The following is a 17,280-nucleotide window of genomic DNA, read 5'->3' as shown; positions in this document are numbered from 1 at the left end:
TCATTGTGTTACTATTAAAAAATAGCTATTCAGTGAGAAATCCACAAATATTGCATATGTATCTACGTGTTATATTACTGGAAATAAATTTTGATTACATTACATATCAAGATATTCCACGTAATTTAAATACATTAACTGATGCATTAGAAAATTTTGTTCTTGATAGAAATTTGCGTCATTTGTAAAACTAAATCATGTTATGAACACATAAGTAGAAATAAAACATGCATATATATATATATATATATATATATATATATATCATGTCTGTCGGAGTGTTTACATCAAAATATCAAAAAATAGAGTGTTCTGAGACACTTGGCTTTCAAAGCCTACAAAATGTGTAAAAGACTAGATAAACTATCAAACTGCACGGTGCTCATGATAGAACGAGACTGCTCTGATCACTCAGCCTAGAAGCCAACGCAGTCTCACAGAGACTCCCACAGTATGTCTCTGCCAACAGAATGGAACATCGTCAATAGTGGCATAATCTAGAACCCCTCAAGTGATTTCCTCCAGATTGCACTCCTTCTCAGCTAAGGGGTCAGCCCCTTCCTCGTAGTCTGCACCCACTATCAAATGGGTAGCTCGTTGTGCTATTAGCAACATGCCTAGTGGTCTCTCTGGTCCCACATATGCACATTTATCATAAGTTGAGTCTTAGTTCACACTTTTATAAAAAATCATAAAACTTGAAAAAATTCAAAAAACATGTTTTTACCTGTGTCGGTCCACTGTTCGCTTGGTGGCAAAGGTAGATCTGGATCCCCTCTGAAATCTGTGCTGGCATAAACATAGTCATCTATGATGAGCAGTTGGAATTAAATACAAATGAAGAACTATGGTGGATAATGCATATGTTGACGTGTGCCTCCTCGAGCCATGAGCATCTCACAAGCCTCGGATCTCAGGGGGTAGGAGTGGTACTTCTGCCCACTGATACCATAAGAGGGGCACTCACTCCAAGAATAATTTCTTTAGGTGTTCATGCTTACCCTTGGTTAGTTGGCACTTCATTTTCACCAAAAGGCCTCCACACCAGTTGAAGGTGGTGGGGGTCAAACATGCGATAGCATACTGAAACTGAGACTTGGAAGCTTCATGCAAAGCTTGCGTGTGAGATACACGCACCATGGTGAAAAAAATTGTTCTCAAAACAAGGTTGTTGGTAATGGTTGCAATATTCACCTTACCTCCATTGGTTATCTCGGCACTAGGAAAATATCTCTGGACTAGACTCCTAGTACTCTCACCTCCTTGGCAAGATCCAAAGAGTTGAACTGCTTCTCCTTGGATGAAATAGATGTTCATCTCCTCTAGTTCCAATTCTTGCCCTTTGATGATGAATATCTCTCGATCTACATCCCAAAGGTTGATCACATAGGGTAGCAACTCCATCTGAGCCCTCAACCCTGTGGTCCTGAAGAATTTTAGCAATCCACAATCTCTCAGAGCATTTATGCATGCCGGATCCTGAGATGCTTGGAAATCCTCGGCCTCATGGCCTCTTTCTTTCCACTCCAAGACCATATTCTCCTGCAAAACAACATTTAAACACTTATTAATGCTTTTTACCTGGATAAAAATCAACATTTTTTGCTTTAAAGAGAGTTTTTAATCTCAAAAAATCACTCTCGGTGCCATCGTGCCTGTTTTTCAAAACAATGCGATGGCATCACGCGAGCCTTTGGGCTTGAATGCGACCATCGCGAGTCTGATGACCATACCCACGATGGTCGTTGATAACCTAAAATTTCAAAATTCTCCTTTCTGGCATAAAATTCATTGTTTAAATCGCATAAAAAATAATGAAATACAAGAACAGGGATGAGGCTCTTACCTGTCGTAGACGGATCGTGAAATGGTACCCTAGATCTCCCACAGCAGCCACTAGAAAATCAAGAGAATTAGGGCACAAAAGCACTTTCAGAGCTCAGTTTGGTAAAATGTTAACAAATAAAACTACTTTTACCTATTTATAACCTTTGAAAGTCATTTTGTTGAATATTTTCATAATATTTCATCTTTTTCTCTCAATATCGGTGATGGGTGTGTTTCTTGTGAAGTTACAGGTGCCCTTAATGTGAACGGTGATCATTATTAACCGATTATGGGAGTTTTATTTTATCTCTTTTTCAGACTCATTAAATAAACAAAAAAGGAATCCCCCTGGAGTCATCTTTTAGCTCTTTTCTGACTCTCGGAAGTTGAAAAGATTGCAGAGTATTTGTCATTTCAAACTCATTAAAGTAAATGAATAAACATCACCTCAGTATACGTTTACCCTTTTTCGGTCTGAGATTGACTATTTATGAAAAAGGTACACCCTAGTCAACATGGTCAAGAGGTTCCCTTAGATATTGTTTTCTACCTTTTCGGGTTCGAGGGACAAATTACGAAAAGGGACATCATGGAGTTTTCCTTTTCATTTATTTTTCAAACACTCTAAACATGAAAAAGATGTCGAGTTATTCTTACATCGAACTCATTAAAACTTTGTGAAGAAAGACTTTTCACCATAACAAGACCAAGCTTCTCCTTCCTAGGGCTCATAAAACTTACTAGGATGGATTCAATCGAAGAATGAACTTACATAACAAGCATATGCTATCCCCTTCAAGCTTGTGGTAAAAAAAAATTGGGTAATCGCTAGAAATAGTGGGGAAAAATGAATATGAGACATCCTTTGTATAGGCAACATATCGCTCTTGAACATGACACTCTTCTGCTCTCATGTCAAGTTTGGGATATCCTCACTTAGTCACTTGTCCTCCCAGGTTTGGGTGATCCATTTTGCCTCTCATTTGACTATTCCACACTGTCATCATGACCTTTAGTCCCATGTTAAGTTAGATGCTACCACACCCTAGATTTGTGTCACCAATATGTTCAAGAGATGACCAATCTACATTTATTTACCTATACATTGTTTGAGTCATTGCTACAGTCCTGAATATCATGCCACATTATTCCTTGTTTCGTGTCGCTGATGGAGGATTCATCATTTCCCTCCTTTGATGGGTCACTTCTTGTCGACTTCAGCTCACTATCTAGGAAGATGACTTAGGAACTCCCTTTCAGTACCTTAGAGCTAGCATGCCCTAATGGCCAGTTCTTCACATCCGACGACAAGATTTCATTATTAGCTTTCAATCAAGTGATTCCATGAGTGTTCGACATCAACTTCATTATCACATTCACAGATTGTACTATTGTACCTTGAGAACCATTTTCATTATTGGTGGTTTCTCTCGTACCTATTAACAATCCACATCATTGGCCGGTAATCAGGTGGTTTTCTAGCATGTTCGACTTCAACACATTTATTCACATGTTAGAATTTGTACATTGATCAAGTCAAGATGGAGCGCAAGACCCTGAGTCTTGTCTATTATAGCTTAGGCTACATGGAGTTTTATGTTATTCATGATTGCACACATGTTTCTACTATACATATGGCTGTGACCATACCATGATACTTTATATTCATGATGATCCTTATTATCTAGATGGTTGTGCCCATACCATGGATATTTTACCTAGTCTTCATCATCTGGATGGTTGCGTCCATGTTGTGGATTCATGTCTTGATCTAAAATATGTATACCCATACAAGCCAACAGCAGGTCTCCTAATAGTGCATGTCCTTTTCCTTGCCAAAATCTCGTAAATCATCTCAACCATCACTCCTCATTCTGCCTTCATGCTTTAGGGGGCATCTGTTACACAGTATTTTGTCACACCTCCTACACTTCCCTGTGACATACCCTAAAGTTCCTGAAACATGATCATTATACAGTATACTCATCCATGTATACAGCTCAAATCCCTTCTTTAAATTTTCTTGGAAAATATCTGGAGCTTTCCCTAAAGAAATGGCTCACGAAACCCTAAAATGAGGGTCATCGCCCTTATGAAGCTCAAAACTACGATGATTGCCTATTGCACCTTGTTAAGCCAAAGATGGAATCCATCCATTCTCTCTCATACTCGCTTTGGTCTAAGAAAGGAAGTTTTCCCAAAGAGGATGAGAAGCTTCGTGATCTAGAAGCTTCGAGAGCGGCAAGCTGGAGGTCGTTTCACATAAATGAGGTCGAATCCTCCTAATTGGACCTCTTGGTCTCATCTCTATGAGCTACCTCCTTGAGATGTGGGCCTAATCCTATCTTTGGAGGAGCCCTAACTCCCCCTCTACGATTCCCAAATGGTTTATCTATGTCCATTTTCACCCCTATACTAAGCTTGTGCCTAGAGGCTATTCATTAGACTTGGAGAAGAAGTGTTGGATAGTTTCTTGGCTTGGAATTGGATTACTACTCAAGGATAGCCTTTCAACATCAAGGTTATGGTTATAAGCTTACCCTTTATTCTTTAAATAATAATACAACTATTGGTTCATCATCCAAAAATATATATGTTCATGTACGTATTGGTTTGGCATTCCTTGATCAGCTAAATAGGTTATTATTGGTTTTTCTATTGGTTTTGGCATGCTTTTTTGTCCCTTGGTCACTTGTGTAGGTACATAATCGCTGAAAGAAGCAGGAACAAGTCCTTGAAAAAATTAGTTCGAGGATATCAACCAAGGAAATCAGATAAGAATCAGAGTAAGGTAGGTCATCTCTCTTGTTCTACTTTTCAATTATAATCTAGGAAGATGTCTCGCTGATTATCACTTCAGTTGCTAGACCCACTCATTGGGCTAGAGGAATCATCTCTGTTCGCAGAGAGACTTAACATTATCAAAACCCGCCAAGGAAATGATAAAAGGACAACAAACCGAAGCCGAAGAAGGACACGGGAAATTGGTGTGAGTTCCATAAGAGCTCCACCCACAACACAAGTGAGTGTCAAGCCAAGCAGTCACTGGTGGTTGAACTAAAGGCTTCAATCAGATGCATGTTCCAACTCTGAGTTAGAACCTAGCAAGGGGAATGAGAAAGGGAAGCATATTATTGATATAGAGCCCAATTCCATTGTCACCACCACAAATATCCAGAAGGAGGAACCCGAAGATCTAGAGGAGGAGGATCATCTCTTCCACTCCCACATGTGGGAAAAGGGTTCCCCGCTACAGTTCATTGTCGATAGTGTGATCCAGGTGGATCTTCGTGGCCACCTACCAAGTCAACATGGAGCCCCACCATTGTTTCTCTCATCATTTTCAATTTCCTTAATTGTAGCACAACTTACTATTTTTAGCAGTTTTTCAGGTCCTGAACTTTCGGAGCCATTTTAAGGCCCTAAACGAAATTTTTTGGGAAATCTGGGGAAACATGGGTCCATGGATTGATGTTGCCTCCCAAAGTGGTAGTGCTTGGATAGATCTTTCTAACGAGCTATTGTACGCATCAAAAGGAGATCGTATGCCAAAATTATGGTCCCGGGAAGTTGGTGTACCAATTTACCCAAACGGGGCCCATAGTTTGGTGTTTCATCTTCTAGGGTTAGGTTTTGGAATGTTAAGGGTTTTCCATTGTTTCTCAACAATAAATAGGCCTTCGAGCCTCATTTTAAAACAGTTCGGAGGCATGTAGCCACCACATCTCATCTCAGAGCTAAGCTACCATCGCCCTAGCTGGTTTATTTCCATTACTATTTGTAAGCATATTTTAGTATTTTACATTAATGAAGTGAATATTATTCCCCGCTGCATATCTGTGTTTATGGTTATCTCTATAATTTGTTTCGTTCCTGTTTAAGTCTAGATCAATGGTATCAGAGCGGTCTACTTTTTCTCGGTTTTTATTTGCATGTCCCCAACGAGGTCGGGATATGAGTTAGGGCTTGAACTGGTCGAAACTTTGCGAGACCAGCCTCGCAAATCCCGATGGCCTCCTATGGCGGATGAGAGAAAGACGAGGGGGCAGGAGATCCTATCAAAATCTTTCTCGAAGAAGCCCTCAAGCGACAATGGAACACGATGATGGACAACTTTGCCCAAATCCTTCAACGGCTACCCAGAAGGAACTCATCGGCTTCCAGCAGCTATTCTGGAAACGCCACGCCCTTTAAGGTACAAGTTAATTTTGAAATCCCCATATTTGAGGGTCAGATAGACGCAGATGTCGTAGATAAATGGTTAAATATGCTGGAAGGTTATTTTTCTATTCATGAATTTTCGAGTCGGGAAAAGATTGTTTTCACTCTTCTCAAAGCAACACCCCATGTCAAGGACTGGTGGGAAACCTACTGTGAGCAGAAGAATGAAAATATTGGCTCACTATTTTCAACCACACCCACCTGGAATTCATTCCAAGATGCCATCAAGGAGAAGTACTACCCTGTTGGAAGCTACAAGGATGAATACATAAAATGGACCACGCTGCGGCAGGGAAGGGACCAAGACGTGCCGGAGTTCACCAATATTTTCCATACCCTTCGCACAAAGTTGGGTATCAAGGATACGAAGTAGCATTTGATACTCAAATACCACGGCATCCTACACAAGTACATCCAGGAAGAAGTACAATTCTTGAACATCTCCTCGCTCGGCACAATGTACCGATATGCCGTCAAGGTCGAGCAGAAGTTTAAACAAAAGAAGTGAGACTTTGGATCTACGAATCTAAACCAAGGGAAAGGTGCCCCTAAAACATAGAACAAAATACAAAGCCAAGGCAGGGCAGCCCAAGACAACCCGCCAAAGCTGCAGGCAAAGAACAGTGCCGCGAAGATGAAAAAGGACATGGGAAAATGGTGTGAGTTCCATAAGAGCTCCACTCACAACACCAGTGAGTGTCGGGCCAAGCAGTCACTGGTGGCTGAGCTAAAGGTTCCAGAATCAGATGCATGTTCCGACTCTGAGTCAGAACCCAACAAGGGGAATGACAAAGGGAAGTAGATCATTGACACGGATCCCAACGCCACTGTTGCTACCGCCAAGATCTAGAAAAATAAACCCGAAGATCCAGAGGAGGAGGAGCGTCTCTTCCACTCGCAGATGTGGGTAAAGGGCTCCCCGCTACAGTTCATTGTCGATAGCGAGAGCCAAAAGAACCTCATTTCGGTAGAGGTCGTGAAGCGGTTGGGCTTACTGACCACAGCACATCCACAACCATACACCATCGGGTGGCTTCACCAAGGACGGGATCTTCGCGTGAACCAGTAGTGTCGCCTTTCGTACAACATTAAGCCCTTCACGGATGAGGTATTGTGTGACATTGCTCCCCTTGAAGTTTGTGATGTATTATTAGGACAACCATACTTGTGGAAGTGACATGCTATGTATGAATCAAGGCCCCGTGCTATTATTATTACATTGGGGAATAAGTTGTATAGGATACCAGAGGTAGCACCGCCTACCACCATCTCTTTGATTACTGAAAAACAATGCAGTAAGCTCATTTCCAAGACTGGGAAATTTGTTTTCCTGATGATACGCCCTCAAGGAAAGAAGAAGATGGTGGCCACGGCCTCTAGACAACACCCCTCCGCACGACAACTACAGATGGATAAGGTCATGAAGGAGTATGAGGACATCTTCACCTCCCCCGCAGGGGTTCCTCTGCACTGTCAGGTCAAGCACTCCATCGATCTGACCCCAGGTGCACCGCTACCCAATGGACCAATTTATCGGCGCTCCATTTTGGAGAATGATGAAATCAAGAGGTAGATTCAGGAGCTGCTGCAGAAAGGTCACATCCGTCTGAGTTCATCGCCTTGTGGGAGCCCAATCGTGTTGGTACAGAAGAAGGATGGGACTTGGAGACTCTATATTGACTATCGGGCGCTGAACAAGATCACTATCCGTAATAGGTACCCGATCCCGTGGATTGATGACCTCTTGGACCAACTAAAGGGGGCAAAATATTTCAGCAAGATCGATCTGAAGTTAGGATATCACCAGGTACCAATCGAACCCTCTGATGTGTGGAAGACTGCCTTCAAAGCCAAGGAGGGCCTCTTCGAATGGTTGGTTATGCCTTTCGGATTGACGAATGCTCCTGCAACCTTCATGAGGCTAATGGATGACATCTTGCGACCATTCACCAACTCATTTGTAGTGGTATACTTGGATGACATTCTGATCTTCAGCCAGAGTTGGGAAGAGCACCTCCACCACATCTGACAAGTTCTTCAAACACTGCGGCAACACAAGGGATTTTTGAACTGCTTCTCCTTGGATGAAATAGATGTTCATCTCCTCTAGTTCCAATTCTTGCCCTTTGATGATGAATATCTCTCGATCTACATCCCAAAGGTTGTTCACATAGGGTAGCAACTCCATCTGAGCCCTTAAACCTGTGGTCCTGAAGAATTTTAGCAATCCACAATCTCTCGGAGCATTTATACATGCGGGATCCTGAGATGCTTGGAAATCCTCGGCATCATGGCCTCTTTCTTTCCACTCCAAGACCATATTCTCCTGCAAAACAACATTTAAACACTTATTAATGCTTTTTACCTGGATAAAAATCAACATTGTTTTGCTTTAAATAGAATTTATAATCTCAAAAAATCACTCTCGGTGCCATCGTGCCTGTTTTTCAAAACAATGCGATGGCATCACGCGAGCCTTTGGGCTTGAATGTGACCATCGCGAGTTTGATGACCATACCCATGATGGTCGTTGATTACCTAAAATTTCAAAATTCTCCTTTCTGGCATAAAATTCATTGTTTAAATCGCATAAAAAATAATGAAATACAAGAACAGGGATAAGGCTCTTACCTGTCGTAGACGGATCGTGAAATGGTACCCTAGATCTCCCACAGCAGCCACTAGAAAATCAAGAGAATTAGGGCACAAAAGCACTTTCAGAGCTCAGTTTGGTAAAATGTTAACAAATAAAACTACTTTTACCTATTTATAACCTTTGAAAGTCATTTTGTTGAATATTTTCATAATATTTCATCTTTTTCTCTCAATATCGGTGATGGGTGTGTTTCTTGTGAAGTTACAGGTGCCCTTAATGTGAACGGTGATCATTATTAACCGATTATGGGAGTTTTATTTTATCTCTTTTTCAGACTCATTAAATAAACAAAAAAGGAATCCCCCTAGAGTCATCTTTTAGCTCTTTTCTGACTCTCGGAAGTTGAAAAGATTGCAGAGTATTTGTCATTTCAAACTCATTAAAGTAAATGAATAAACATCACCTCAGTATACGTTTACCCTTTTTCGGTCTGAGATTGACTATTTATGAAAAAGGTACACCCTAGTCAACATGGTCAAGAGGTTCCCTTAGATATTGTTTTCTACCTTTTCGGGTTCGAGGGACAAATTACGAAAAGGGACATCATGGAGTTTTCATTTTCATTTATTTTTCAAACACTCTAAACATGAAAAAGATGTCGAGTTATTCTTACATCGAACTCGTTAAAACTTTGTGAAGAAAGACTTTTCACCATAACAAGACCAAGCTTCTCCTTCCTAGGGCTCATAAAACTTACTAGGATGGATTCAATCGAAGAATGAACTTACATAACAAGCATATGCTATCCCCTTCAAGCTTGTGGTAAAAAAAAATTGGGTAATCGCTAGAAATAGTGGGGAAAAATGAATATGAGACATCCTTTGTATAGGCAACATATCGCTCTTGAACATGACACTCTTCTGCTCTCATGTCAAGTTTGGGATATCCTCACTTAGTCACTTGTCCTCCCAGGTTTGGGTGATCCATTTTGCCTCTCATTTGACTATTCCACACTGTCATCATGACCTTTAGTCCCATGTTAAGTTAGATGCTACCACACCCTAGATTTGTGTCACCAATATGTTCAAGAGATGACCAATCTACATTTATTTACCTATACATTGTTTGAGTCATTGCTACAGTCCTGAATATCATGCCACATTATTCCTTGTTTCGTGTCGCTGATGGAGGATTCATCATTGCCCTCCTTTGATGGGTCACTTCTTGTCGACTTCAGCTCACTATCTAGGAAGATGACTTAGGAACTCCCTTTCAGTACCTTAGAGCTAGCATGCCCTAATGGCCAGTTCTTCACATCCGACGACAAGATTTCATTATTAGCTTTCAATCAAGTGATTCCATGAGTGTTCGACATCAACTTCATTATCACATTCACAGATTGTACTATTGTACCTTGAGAACCATTTTCATTATTGGTGGTTTCTCTCGTACCTATTAACAATCCACATCATTGGCCGGTAATCAGGTGGTTTTCTAGCATGTTCGACTTCAACACATTTATTCACATGTTAGAATTTGTACATTGATCAAGTCAAGATGGAGCGCAAGACCCTGAGTCTTGTCTATTATAGCTTAGGCTACATGGAGTTTTATGTTATTCATGATTGCACACATGTTTCTACTATACATATGGCTGTGACCATACCATGATACTTTATATTCATGATGATCCTTATTATCTAGATGGTTGTGCCCATACCATGGATATTTTACCTAGTCTTCATCATCTGGATGGTTGCGTCCATGTTGTGGATTCATGTCTTGATCTAAAATATGTATACCCATACAAGCCAACAGCAGGTCTCCTAATAGTGCATGTCCTTTTCCTTGCCAAAATCTCGTAAATCATCTCAACCATCACTCCTCATTCTGCCTTCATGCTTTAGGGGGCATCTGTTACACAGTATTTTGTCACACCTCCTACACTTCCCTGTGACATACCCTAAAGTTCCTGAAACATGATCATTATACAGTATACTCATCCATGTATACAGCTCAAATCCCTTCTTTAAATTTTCTTGGAAAATATCTGGAGCTTTCCCTAAAGAAATGGCTCACGAAACCCTAAAATGAGGGTCATCGCCCTTATGAAGCTCAAAACTACGATGATTGCCTATTGCACCTTGTTAAGCCAAAGATGGAATCCATCCATTCTCTCTCATACTCGCTTTGGTCTAAAAAAGGAAGTTTTCCCAAAGAGGATGAGAAGCTTCGTGATCTAGAAGCTTCGAGAGCGGCAAGCTGGAGGTCGTTTCACATAAATGAGGTCAAATCCTCCTAATTGGACCTCTTGGTCTCATCTCTATGAGCTACCTCCTTGAGATGTGGGCCTAATCCTATCTTTGGAGGAGCCCTAACTCCCCCTCTACGATTCCCAAATGGTTTATCTATGTCCATTTTCACCCCTATACTAAGCTTGTGCCTAGAGGCTATTCATTAGACTTGGAGAAGAAGTGTTGGATAGTTTCTTGGCTTGGAATTGGATTACTACTCAAGGATAGCCTTTCAACATCAAGGCTATGGTTATAAGCTTATCCTTTATTCTTTAAATAATAATACAACCATTGGTTCATCATCCAAAAATATATATGTTCATGTACGTATTGGTTTGGCATTCCTTGATCAGCTAAATAGGTTATTATTGGTTTTTCTATTGGTTTTGGCATGCTTTTTTGTCCCTTGGTCACTTGTGTAGGTACATAATCGCTGAAAGAAGTAGGAACAAGTCCTTGAAAAAATTAGTTCGAGGATATCAACCAAGGAAATCAGATAAGAATCAGAGTAAGGTAGGTCATCTCTCTTGTTCTACTTTTCAATTATAATCTAGGAAGATGTCTCGCTGATTATCACTTCAGTTGCTAGACCCACTCATTGGGCTAGAGGAATCATCTCTGTTCGCAGAGAGACTTAACATTATCAAAACCCGCCAAGGAAATGATAAAAGGACAACAAACCGAAGCCGAAGAAGGACACGGGAAATTGGTGTGAGTTCCATAAGAGCTCCACCCACAACACAAGTGAGTGTCAAGCCAAGCAGTCACTGGTGGTTGAACTAAAGGCTTCAATCAGATGCATGTTCCAACTCTGAGTTAGAACCTAGCAAGGGGAATGAGAAAGGGAAGCATATTATTGATATAGAGCCCAATTCCATTGTCACCACCACAAATATCCAGAAGGAGGAACCCGAAGATCTAGAGGAGGAGGATCATCTCTTCCACTCCCACATGTGGGAAAAGGGTTCCCCGCTACAGTTCATTGTCGATAGTGTGATCCAGGTGGATCTTGGTGGCCACCTACCAAGTCAACATGGACCCCCACCATTGTTTCTCTCATCATTTTCAATTTCCTTAATTGTAGCACAACTTACTATTTTTAGCAGTTTTTCAGGTCCTGAACTTTCGGAGCCATTTTAAGGCCCTAAACGAAATTTTTTGGGAAATCTGGGGCAACATGGGTCCATGGATTGATGTTGCCTCCCAAAGTGGTAGTGCTTGGATAGATTTTTCTAACGAGCTATTGTACGCATCAAAAGGAGATCGTATGCCAAAATTATGGTCCCGGGAAGTTGGTGTACCAATTTACCCAAACGGGGCCCATAGTTTGGTGTTTCATCTTCTAGGGTTAGGTTTTGGAATGTTAAGGGTTTTCCATTGTTTCTCAACAATAAATAGGCCTTCGAGCCTCATTTTAAAACAGTTCGGAGGCATGTAGCCACCACATCTCATCTCAGAGCTAAGCTACCATCGCCCTAGCTGGTTTATTTCCATTACTATTTGTAAGCATATTTTAGTATTTTACATTAATGAAGTGAATATTATTCCCCGCTGCATATCTGTGTTTATGGTTATCTCTATAATTTGTTTCGTTCCTGTTTAAGTCTAGATCAATGGTATCAGAGCGGTCTACTTTTTCTCGGTTTTTATTTGCATGTCCCCAACGAGGTCGGGATATGAGTTAGGGCTTGAACTGGTCGAAACTTTGCGAGACCAGCCTCGCAAATCCCGATGGCCTCCTATGGCGGATGAGAGAAAGACGAGGGGGCAGGAGATCCTATCAAAATCTTTCTCGAAGAAGCCCTCAAGCGACAATGGAACACGATGATGGACAACTTTGCCCAAATCCTTCAACGGCTACCCAGAAGGAACTCATCGGCTTCCAGCAGCTATTCTGGAAACGCCACGCCCTTTAAGGTACAAGTTAATTTTGAAATCCCCATATTTGAGGGTCAGATAGACGCAGATGTCGTAGATAAATGGTTAAATATGCTGGAAGGTTATTTTTCTGTTCATGAATTTTCGAGTCGGGAAAAGATTGTTTTCACTCTTCTCAAAGCAACACCCCATGTCAAGGACTGGTGGGAAACCTACTGTGAGCAGAAGAATGAAAATATTGGCTCACTATTTTCAACCACACCCACCTGGAATTCATTCCAAGATGCCATCAAGGAGAAGTACTACCCTGTTGGAAGCTACAAGGATGAATACATAAAATGGACCACGCTGCGGCAGGGAAGGGACCAAGACGTGCCGGAGTTCACCAATATTTTCCATACCCTTCGCACAAAGTTGGGTATCAAGGATACGAAGTAGCATTTGATACTCAAATACCACGGCATCCTACACAAGTACATCCAGGAAGAAGTACAATTCTTGAACATCTCCTCGCTCGGCACAATGTACCGATATGCCGTCAAGGTCGAGCAGAAGTTTAAACAAAAGAAGTGAGACTTTGGATCTACGAATCTAAACCAAGGGAAAGGTGCCCCTAAAACATAGAACAAAATACAAAGCCAAGGCAGGGCAGCCCAAGACAACCCGCCAAAGCTGCAGGCAAAGAACAGTGCCGCGAAGATGAAAAAGGACACGGGAAAATGGTGTGAGTTCCATAAGAGATCAACTCACAACACCAGTGAGTGTCGGGCCAAGCAGTCACTGGTGGCTGAGCTAAAGGTTCCAGAATCAGATGCATGTTCCGACTCTGAGTCAGAACCCAACAAGGGGAATGACAAAGGGAAGTAGATCATTGACGCGGATCCCAACGCCACTGTTGCTACTGCCAAGATCTAGAAAAATAAACCCGAAGATCCAGAGGAGGAGGAGCGTCTCTTCCACTCACAGATGTGGGTAAAGGGCTCCCCGCTACAGTTCATTGTCGATAGCGAGAGCCAAAAGAACCTCATTTCGGTAGAGGTCGTGAAGCGGTTGGGCTTACTGACCACAGCACATCCACAACCATACACCATCGGGTGGCTTCACCAAGGACGGGATCTTCGCGTGAACCAGTAGTGTCGCCTTTCGTACAACATTAAGCCCTTCACGGATGAGGTATTGTGTGACATTGCTCCCCTTGAAGTTTGTGATGTATTATTAGGACAACCATACTTGTGGAAGTGACATGCTATGTATGAATCAAGGCCCCGTGCTATTATTATTACATTGGGGAATAAGTTGTATAGGATACCAGAGGTAGCACCGCCTACCACCATCTCTTTGATTACTGAAAAACAATGCAGTAAGCTCATTTCCAAGACTGGGAAATTTGTTTTCCTGATGATACGCCCTCAAGGAAAGAAGAAGATGGTGGCCACGGCCTCCAGACAACACCCCTCCGCACGACAACTACAGATGGATAAGGTCATGAAGGAGTATGAGGACATCTTCACCTCCCCCGCAGGGGTTCCTCTGCACTGTCAGGTCAAGCACTCCATCGATCTGACCCCAGGTGCACCGCTACCCAATGGACCAATTTATCGGCGCTCCATTTTGGAGAATGATGAAATCAAGAGGTAGATTGAGGAGCTGCTGCAGAAAGGTCACATCCGTCTGAGTTCATCGCCTTGTGGGAGCCCAATCGTGTTGGTACAGAAGAAGGATGGGACTTGGAGACTCTATATTGACTATCGGGCGCTGAACAAGATCACTATCCGTAATAGGTACCCGATCCCGTGGATTGATGACCTCTTGGACCAACTAAAGGGGGCAAAATATTTCAGCAAGATCGATCTGAAGTTAGGATATCACCAGGTACCAATCGAACCCTCTAATGTGTGGAAGACTGCCTTCAAAGCCAAGGAGGGCCTCTTCGAATGGTTGGTTATGCCTTTCGGATTGACGAATGCTCCTGCAACCTTCATGAGGCTAATGGATGACATCTTGCGACCATTCACCAACTCATTTGTAGTGGTATACTTGGATGACATTCTGATCTTCAGCCAGAGTTGGGAAGAGCACCTCCACCACATCTGACAAGTTCTTCAAACACTGCGGCAACACAAGCTATGTGCCAATTTGGAGAAATGCACTTTTGGCATGACCCAGGTTCAGTATCTGGGATACATTATTGATGAACAGGGGGTGCATGTGGATCCGGCCAAGATCCAAGTCATTCGGGATTGGCCATCTCCAACCACTCTGACAGAGCTCTGTAGCTTTCTAGGTCTTGCCAACTTCTACCGCAGGTTCGTGTTGGGGTTTTCTCATATCACTTGGCCCTTGAGTCAAGTAGCAAAGGGAGGAGAAAAAGTGAAATTCTTTTGGTCTGAATCTCAACAGAAGGCATTCATAGAGTTGAAAGATCGCCTCTGCACGGCACCAGTGCTCGCTTTACTAGATTTACAACAACCATTTGAGGTCGAGACCGATGCCTCTGACTATGCTATTGGGTCACTCCTTACTCAACACGGGAATCCAGTGGCATATCATAGTGAAACACTTTTAGACACAGTCTGGAAGTATCCCACTTATGATAAATAGATGTATTCCATTATGCAGGCCTGCCGACAATGGAAGCATTACATTTTGGGGAAGGAAACAGTCATCCACACAGACCACCGACCCCTGCAGTTCATACAGACCCAAGGGAAATTGCAGAATGATCGCCATCAGAGGTGGTCTACATATCTGCAATAGTTCCATTTGAATATCAATTATAAGAAGGGCAGCACCAATAATGTTGCAGATTGCCTCAGTCAACCACCGATCATGGTGTTAACAACTGTGCTCAACTCTTGTGTGCATGAGACTTTTGATTGGACACTTCTCTACTAAAGCGACCCAAAATTTGGCCACACATACCAGACACTCTTGGGGGGTCGACATGTTCTAGATTTTCACCTCCAGGATGCCCTGTTATGCCACCTGGGTCACCTTTGTGTTCCTTCAAGCAAGCGTGCCAAGATGATTTGGGAAGCACACTACAGTCGGGCTGTTGGGCATTTCAGGGTCGAGAAAATGGTGGCAGTAATACAAAAGTATTTCTATTGGCCAAATCTTCGACAGGATGTCGGGAATAACATCAGATTATGTACTACCTGTGCCATTGCAAAACCAACCATCAAGAAGCAAGGCTTCTATACCCCGCTTCCTACCCCTAGTCGACCTTGGGAATCCATCTCCATGGATTACATGTCAGGCCTTCCTTCCACTAAGCATGGAAATTATTGTGTTTTTGTGGTCATCGACAGGTTCTCAAATATGGCCATTATGGTGGCCTGTAAGAAGAATATCACAACAGAAGCCACTGCTAAACTCTTCCTTGAATGAGTGTGGGTGCACTTTGGGATCCCACAGTCTATCATCTCAAATCAGGACAGTCGGTTCCTCAGTACATTTTGGTCTAGTCTCTAGTCAATGCTAGACACCAAACTCACTAAGTCCACAGCCTTCCATCCTCAAACTGATGGCCAGACAGAGGTTGTCAATCGGAAGATTGTACACATTCTGCGCATGTACAACTCAAAGCATCCACGCACATGGGACAAGAGCCTCCCCTATGTTCAGCACAGCTACAACCGAGCTCTTCACAGCTCGATTGGCCACAGCCCTTTGCAGGTGGGCTTGGGATTCCAGCCACTGTGCCCCATTGATGTGACCATGCCACTTGCAGCTACTCACACAGATTCGGCTCATGTCTAGTCCGAAATAGATAAGGCAACTAGCTTCATTGAGCAAATCCAACATATTCACCAGCAGGTCCATGACATTCTGTAGAAATCAAATGCCAAGTACAAGCAGCGACATGATCAACATCGGGTGCCACACAAGTTTCAGGTGGGCAACAAAGTCTGGTTGCATTTGCAAAAGGAACGCCTTACTGGAGCCTATTGGAAACTGAGACCACTCTGATATGGTCCTTACACCATTACTAAGGCTGTGGGAGACAATGCATTTGAGCTCAACATTCCCCCATTCCTTGGCCTACACCCTGTTACCGGGAATGGTGTCTATGCAGAGCTGCTAATCCCACTAAGGTTGGTAGTTACCTTAGAAGCAAACAAACTTAAAACTACTTTTGTTTTCCTTTATGAGAGATAGATGAGAGAAGAATAAAGGAGACCAACCTCTGTCTTGCGCTTGGTTCCTTGCTCAATTCCACTCTCTTCTGATAGTCCTTTGCTACTTGCTTTCTTGTGTACCCAACTTCACAGAGTACCTGTAGAATCAAAGCAGCATAATACTATCCAAGAACATAGATATATTATCATAAACAATATAGGATCAGATGTACATTGACCGTACAAATGCATAAAACATAAATCATACAAGAGTATGGATGAAAACTTGAATAGTTTTATTGATAATCAAGAAAGAGCCAAGAGAATTACAACCAATTGTTCT

This window comes from Pinus tabuliformis, chromosome J, assembly GCF_031772625.1.
Source record: "Pinus tabuliformis cultivar Carrire ecotype Pingquan chromosome J, CPIR1, whole genome shotgun sequence".
In the NCBI taxonomy this organism is placed as follows: domain Eukaryota; kingdom Viridiplantae; phylum Streptophyta; class Pinopsida; order Pinales; family Pinaceae; genus Pinus; species Pinus tabuliformis.
This window is presented reverse-complemented; position numbering follows the sequence as displayed.